Here is an 8,221-nt window from a genome sequence, read left to right on the forward strand (position 1 = left end):
AGTACAGTATTATTATTACTGTACTGTTATTGAGATAGTACAATACAGGAGAGTTGCCAAATATGATCCCTGCCCGCAAGAAACTTACAGCCTACAGAAGGAAACAAACATTAGCATAAATTACAGATAGGGGAAGTCTGCAGTGTGGAAGAAGAGGATGTTTTAAGAGATTTCAAAGAGAAGAAATTACATACCAGGTTTCTATCCAAGTAGAATTGTATCTCAAAAAGATGTCTCTGTGTAAAATTGTTTCAGAGGAAAAGTCATATCCACAGACACATGAGAAAAAGGTATGAGAAACAACGTATACTATTTGATAGATCACGGGGCTGGGAGACAGGAAGACCCGGGTTCTAATCCCAGCTCCACCACTTATCTGCTGTGTGACATTGATCTTAACTTTTCTGTGACTCAGTTACCTCTTCTGCAAAATGGGAATTAAGACTGTGGGCCCCGTAGGGGGCATGGGCTGTGTCCACCATGATTAGATAATATCTATCTCAGTGCTTAGTACAGTGTCTGGCACATAGTAAGCCCTTAACGAGTACCATAAAAAGGTTGGTGAAACTCCTAAAGAAATCTCAGTTATAGGAACCCCAATCTGAACAATCCAATCCCCACCATTTCACAAAAGATGCTTATTCAGAAAAATGCTTCCTAGCTTTAGAAAAGCAGGTATTCTCCAGGCAAGTGTGAAGGGGAAAGCCAAACCAAGGGTTCAGAAGCGGTAATAGGAAGACGATAGCCGGGAGACTTCAACTGTACATTCTGTAAATATACAGTTTGGCCTGGTAGATGTAGTTTCTTAGTGTTTCTGACTTGCTGTTCTTATTTCCCCTCATTACCCTGATCCATCTCTAAAATCAGCTTGTGGACTTTTCACAACCAGCCATCCTATCACAACTCTCAACAATTTGATGTTCAGGCCTTTTGCTGACTCTAAAGAGATTTTTGGGATCATTGCAATCCCAGAACTGGAAAAGACCTCACACTCTCATCTGCTCCATCCACATATACTGAGACAGGAGCACTCTTAAACCTTCACATATGGAGGACAAAGTCATCACGACAGAAGAGGAACAAAATAAATGGCATTACTGGGTCAGACCAATATTTTATCTTAGAGAAAATCATGGGCATATCCCTCTCTGTTACCCATTTCACATATTATCATCTATCGCTGCCAGTTTATTTTGGCTTAAGTACAAGTGACATAACTCATTTTGCAACAAACTCACTTCTTCTTCTGCCCCAGTATAGATGGAGAATGGCTGATCATTCTCTGCAGATGACATAGTGTCATAAGCCTAAAGATCGTATTAATTTATCCTTCAACCTTCTTTTCTAGTGGCTGAATAATTCCAGTTCTTCTGAACTGAGATCCTTTTCAATAACCTTCTCCAGCACTTAAACTCTCCTTATCTATCTCCCCTGATTTGACCCCTGGAGAGTCCAGTCCTGGTCACCGGAGTGCCGTCAAAGACTGCCAAATGCCATTAAAGTAGGAGAAAAACTTCACAACCTGGTACGTTTAATTGCTATTCATGTCTCTCAACGGCTGGGTCAGTTAGGCTTAAAATGGTCTTGCCACTGTATAAGGTTACCCACAGTAACCTTTGTATGGTATGCATTTCCAAATTCATATTGATCTATTTATAGACACTGGAACATATAAAAAATAGTTGTTCGATTCACTATCCCCTTCTGCTTTGTACTTATGGTATGGAGATTCTCTTCCCCTTTCCCCGAGTCAGATGTTAAAACATTAATTTGTGATCTGAAACAGAAATACAATTCCTAAGTCCCAACCTTTCCCATTTTCTGCTCTCATTGACTGGGTGATGAGTGAATCGACTATGAATGAAAGGTAGAAAGACAGAGGATTTTAGTTGAGCATACTACCTGGCGCTCCCGTGAACATTAGAAATACAGACTCTCATAATGTGCAACTTGAGAGGAAATTATTCTGACAGAATAATTAGAAATTCTTTGATACACACACGCATGCACACAAACACACACTCACGTGCACATGGTGTCTCAAGCAGCTGTTAGTTCTTGTGAGTCTGGAGAGGGGGGAAAAAGCAGGAAAAATACCTGTTTGAAGGAGGCTTTCTAGGGACAGTTTGTCCAGGGGCCTGGTTTTGTGGGGCTGGAGGAGACCAGCAGGACTGGGAAGCCAGGACGCCGGTGAGCGGTAGACGATCTCAGCTGTACATGGCCTCAGATCTCCCGAGAGAAAAAAATCCGGACCACCGAGCCCAGAGACCTTCTGCTGCTCAGCCCAGCCGTCCTGGGAGCCGAGAGCGGAGCGGTTGCTCACTGTTCGACGGTCCAGCTGCCACAGCACAGGAAGTTCTCTTGTCTCTGCAGCTGGTTTGTAGTTTGCCACACCCACTGGGGACCACCAGAGCAGGGAAAAGTGATCTCTCTGGCCTTATATAATATGAGAACAAAGATTTCCTTAAAAGCTCCACTTGTTCCTGAGAGTCCAGGTGCACGAGGAGCAATATCTATAGGGAAGAGCATAGCCAACTTCCAGGACACAGATGGAATATGCCAACGATTCTGACTTCCTATGCTTTTCCCTTCTGGCTGCTATGAAATACTGAAAATCAGTCACCATGGGCAGTAAATGCAACAAGTCAGCAAGGGGCTGCCTTTACAGGCAACCGATGTGGAAGGCTTTGTTAGCTCCTCACTGCTTTTATCAGCTGTACTCACACATGCTGATTAAAATCTCCACTCAGTAGTGTCCTCTTTGAACCTACAGTAAATTTTCCGTAACAGCAGTACAGTCTGCATCAACAATAATTTGCACTAGGCCTTTCAGAGGAAGGCTCTCTTGCCTCAACGAACGATGAAAATAGTGGATGGATATTTTTCTGTGATCCAGGCTATTAGGCAAGCGGTCAGGGCTGTCACCAAGATTGGGTCCAGAACAATTACTCTGAGATAAGAAGCCTGTTTGCAGGAATGAAATAAATGAATCAATTATATCATGATTCAGACAAGGGGAAGCTAAACGATGGCAAATTTAGATAATTTAGCATAGCCAATTTGGAAGAGATCCAGTGCATTAGAGACCACCATCAAGCGAATGATTTCTGCACTATCTTGAGCAATGTCAACAGTCTTTGCTCCTCTGGAAAGTGAAGATGCCTTTAGCTTCAACACAGGCAAGGAGGGAAGAAATCTTGGCAAGTGGCAGCAATATTTCAGTGCTATCCTAAACAGGCAGTCTCCCATCAGGGATTGACCCAACAGTACATAGAAACCTACCCCATCCTAACCAGAGTCTTTCTGGGATGATTATTGAAAAATGGCATTCAGCACATATTTTGTGGATCAAATAGAGACTTCAGAGAACAGAGGATTTAGTAGGAATAATCTTTGCAATACATCCTATACAGGAAAAAAGAAAGAGCAGTTTTCATTTTTCTAAATTTTCCTTTAGCTAGTAAACATTCGAAGAACTGGAAAATGAAGTATATATATATATATATATTTATCTATTTATGAATTATATATTATCTAAGAGTCAGTTATTTTCTATTCATTGGAGGTGGGAGTGGAAGAAAAACAAGTTTTACATCATTCCACCTGGAACTACGGATGAAAATTTGGCTAACAGATGCCAATGGTCAATGGGTAAATGATAATTATTGTTGTCTTATGCTGCCAAGTAATGTCTGACCCATAGCAATGCCATGGATGCATTTCTCCCAGAACACCCCACCTCCATCTGCAATCGTTCTGGTAGTGTATCCATAGAGTTTTCTTGGGAAAAATACAGAAGCAGTTTACTATTCCTTCCTTCTGTGTAGTAAACCTGAGTCTCCACCCTTGACTCTCTTCCATGACACTGCTGCCCAGCACAGGTGAGTTTTGATTTGTAGCAGATTGCCTTTCACTCCCTAGCCACTGCCCAAGCTAGGAATGGAATGGCTAGGCCTTTGCTTGACTCTCCCTCCCGTAATAGAGACTGGTAGAATACTGAAAACTCTCCAGGTGCCACTCTGAGAGGTCAAATGATAATTAGTGGTACATATTTCATCCCTCAGTTCTCAAAGAGAACACTTAGCAGGATTAAAGATCAGGAAGCATTCAAAGTTGAGCCTGTCATGGTCTCATGGGTAAGATTTTAGGGCTCCGTGAAGTTGGTTCACCTAATCTTTTCAATACATAAACCCTTAGTGAATTAAGTCAATGTCGCCAGAGGGAACTCTGATGAACTGATGATTGTTCAGGTGAATGAAGAGCCCTGATAGCTCCACATTTTCTTCATCTGGTCCCTTCAGACACACCCCACAAGCATCAGCCTTCTGACTCTCCTTTAAACCAAGACTTCGTGTGAACATCTCTCCACAGAGTCTGCAAACTGGAAATCAGCAAAAATGTCTTCAGTTCCAGTGACAGTGAGTCTCGTCGGTTATTGTTATCAAAGGTTTTTTTCTTCTCTGGGTTCCAATGAAACACTTCTTGGCTCTGCTTTCACAGATGCATCTTTTACATATGCGTACATCTGTCTATTCAAAATGTACCAGATTTATGTATGAAAATGTCACTGCTGATGGCGAGATGCTATCTTCTTCTGAGGGTGCCCCATTCTCACTCCAATGTACGTCCTACGTTCTGCTCCATAAACCACCCTATTCCTTCCTTCCATTTCAGCCTCACTTAATACAAGACTGTGGAGGAAGAAGCATAGAGAATTTGATTCTGTGAATCTCAGTCAGCTTTATAGCTGATCCAGAAAGGGCTGATAATTTTTACTCTTTAATGTGAAAGCAAGCAAGACGAGCGTTCCATGAAGAGGGATGACAATGAAGGAGGAGCGTCCACTGGGATGAAAATGGAAGACAAACCCATGATAACTGTCTGCCCCACTGCTCCCATCCAACAATGGCCATCCCACCCTATCTCTCCATGGTTGAGAAATGGGGGCAACAACCAACACTAGGGGAATGGCTGCTTGGGCCCATGTTATCGGTGGCAAATTTTTTTGACCAAAAAGACAACCTAGGGCATCTCATATGGTGGACCGACTCAGAGGGCATCTTGAAAGTAACTGGCTAATGTGAGAGATGAAGACTGCAGCAGCTGCTGGTTTGAGACATTTGTAACAGCCAACAGATATTTGGCACCATCCTGGGATCTGCATGGTGAACTCTTATGCACCTCTGCATTGTGCTGCATCCCTGCCTGTCTTCTGCTGTTTCACTCTGTGTCCCTGAGGGAACAGGACTGACAGGGACAATGGAGCTACACAAACTGCCCTCACTACAACCTATTGCTTTGTGCAGCTTCTTGGTTCTGAAGTCTTCCTGCAGGCAATGTGAGAGTGATGGAGCCTTATGACTGACCAGAAGCCACATCATTAATGGATCCTTCTGGCAGGGCAGACCAGTGCCGCTCACCCAATCCAGGTAAAGGAGAGAAAGTGATCCCTAAAACTATTCACTTCTGCAATATTGTTGATGGTGGCCAGCCGCAACCAGCTGGCCATAATTATAATAATAATTATGGTATTTAAGCACTTACACCATAATTATAGTAATAATTATGGTATTTGTTAAGCACTTACTCTGTGCCAGACACCGTACTAAGTGCTGGGGTGGATACAAGCAAATCGGGTTAGACAGAGTCCCTGTCACTTGTAGGGCTCACAGTCCCAATCCCCATTTTGCAGATGAGGTAACTGAGGCACAGAGAAGTAAAGTGACTTGCCCAAGGTCACATAGCAGGTCAGTGGAGAGTTAGAATCCATTACCTTTTGACTCCCAGGCTGATGTTCTATCCACCATGCTGCTTCTCTTACACCATGCTGCTTTCTACCTCAGAATTAGGAAATCAGTGAAAAAAAAATCAGATTCCTGCTCTGTGGGATATTCATACACACTCAGACAGTGACAACTGTCTCAAGCAGTGACCGGTGATCATGGCCAGGGATTAATCATGACAATGGCTCCAGTGGTCCTGAATGAAGCAAAGATACCTGATCATCTTGGTTCTCTCCCAGTTCTTAGTAGAGTGCTTGGCACATAGTAAATGTTTAAGAAATACCACAATTGTCATTGTTATTAGGGGGAGTCTTAGGAGAGGGATAACAGATATTGCATCCCCATTTTATAGATGGGAAACTGTGGCATAGAGAAGTTACATGATTTGTCCAAGGTCTCCCAGAGGTAAATGTCAGAGCCAGGATTAGACTCCAGTTCCTTCAACTTCTAGGCCCAGACTCTTTACATTAGACTGCATTGTTCTTGATGAATTATTTGTGAGTAATTTGTGAACAGTTACTTGTGAATAATCTTTCTCTCCGTGGCTCCATATGAGGGCAAAGATGTTTGCTTCTGGGTTCTTCCCAAAGTGCTTTAGCACAGTGTGCTGCATGCATTGGCATCACTGTATGCCGTTGATTGACTGAAACTCCATTTCCACATGCAACTAAATGCTGGGACCCTGCCTAATTCTGGCTTTGTCTCCTGTCATCCTCAGAGAAGCAGCGTGATTCAGTGGAAATAGCCCGGGCTTTGGAGTCAGAGGTCATGGGTTCAAATCCTAACTCCGCCAATTGTCAACTGTGTGACTTTGGGCAAGTCACTTAACTTCTCTGTGCCTCAGTTCCACCATCTGTAAAATGGGGATTAAGACTGTGAGCCCCCCGTGGGACAACCTGATCACCTTGTAACCTCCCCAGTGCTTAGAACAGTGCTTTGCATATAGTAAGTGCTTAATAAATGCCATCATTATATTATCATTATTATTGACAACAGCAGGGTGGAATAGACCATGCCCAGACCAGCTCAAACAGGTGGGTCAGGGCTGTTCAAAATATCTCCCTGCTAAAGGCAGCTCACATCATTCACAGATAAGGCTCACAGTTTCCCCTCAGGTAGCAGGCCCATTACTGAACTGAAAATGGCGATGGGGGAAGAGTTATCTGTTTCCATTAAGACAAGCAGGCTCACAGAGCATAAACTTCTGGAACTTCATTATAAATCAATCCCGCTGTCTGGATTCCTTCCACGAGCAGGAAGGATCTTTTGGGGAGGGAATTGGATTGGGCTCAGCACCTGGGCTCTGAGTTCTGCCCCCACCCCTCCCCTGTAACTGTGTTGTCAAAAAAAGCCTTTTCCATATCTGAGTGTGAATTCCTTCAAGATGGCTTCCGGGTTGCACGGTGTCTATGCCTGCCTGTCCGCTCCTGAGTATTTAGAGAAGCTCCTTTTCTCAGCATGACTAGGAAGTAAGGATCAGTAGATGACTGCAATGTTGACATCATTGCTTGGAAGCAAATCAGTCTTTATGGAAAATTTTGGTCCTGAGTGAGAATACTGCTGATGCTTTCTCCAAATGTACTCAGTAGGCTCTCATCGAATGTAACTAGCGGTGGAAAACTGTAAATCGCTGAACATCCCACTGAGATTTTTAATGATCTGAAGAACAATAAAAAATTATAAACTAAACAACCATTATGTATTGTTCTGAAGCTAAGGGGGCCCTGGATTTCAGGTGAACTCATAAAATCTCAATTAAATGAGAATTATTTTTTTCCTTTTTCCTTTATCCCCTTTTCTTCATTTCTCTTTTGTCTCTTACTTCAGTAAACAATTTCAGTCTATGTTTTTCATTTGTTTCCTCTAATAGATATTCTTTATACCTTTTTAAAAATGAATATGCTATATAACTATCATAAAAAGAAAAAAATGTATATATGGATATGTATACATATTCACATATATGTGTATGTACATTCACACACACATATATATGTATACATATATATAATATAAATTTATACTTAGTGCCCAAAGAAGACTCTACTGATGACAAAGTATACAACTTGTTCATATATGGATAAAAAGGTCAATAGAAAATCCACTGTCGTGCCATAATTACCCCATACAAATACTGTCCTTTGTTTTGCTGCCATATTTGTTGTGTTCTGATGATCCTTTCACTGTTGTTTCCTTTTCTCATGACATTTATAAAGGTTCTCCTGGAAAATGTTGCTCATTTCTTCAGCGCAGTGAACAGTGTGGCCTATTTATAATAATTTTCTTACAGTGTTCAGATGAGATGCAGCATAATCTGAGGTTCTGTTTTACTGTTTTGCATTTTACTTAAAATGTTTTCTCCGTTCTCTTGTTCCTACTTCCAGCATTCAACATATCAGTTGTTTGGGTAGCCATCTGTCATCCATTCTCCTCACGTG

The 8,221-nt window shown here is 42.2% G+C and overlaps 1 non-coding gene across 1 annotated transcript; it reads right to left on the bottom strand.

Moving 5' to 3' along the window:
• Positions 1–3,891: 3,891 nt before the first annotated feature.
• On the bottom strand, positions 3,892–4,029 carry LOC119939790. Its single transcript, XR_005454753.1, has one exon. It is a non-coding gene; the product is annotated as a small nucleolar RNA SNORA7 (small nucleolar RNA).
• Between the last annotated feature and the right edge of the window lie 4,192 nt (positions 4,030–8,221).

This window comes from Tachyglossus aculeatus, chromosome 17, assembly GCF_015852505.1.
Source record: "Tachyglossus aculeatus isolate mTacAcu1 chromosome 17, mTacAcu1.pri, whole genome shotgun sequence".
Classification (NCBI taxonomy): domain Eukaryota; kingdom Metazoa; phylum Chordata; class Mammalia; order Monotremata; family Tachyglossidae; genus Tachyglossus; species Tachyglossus aculeatus.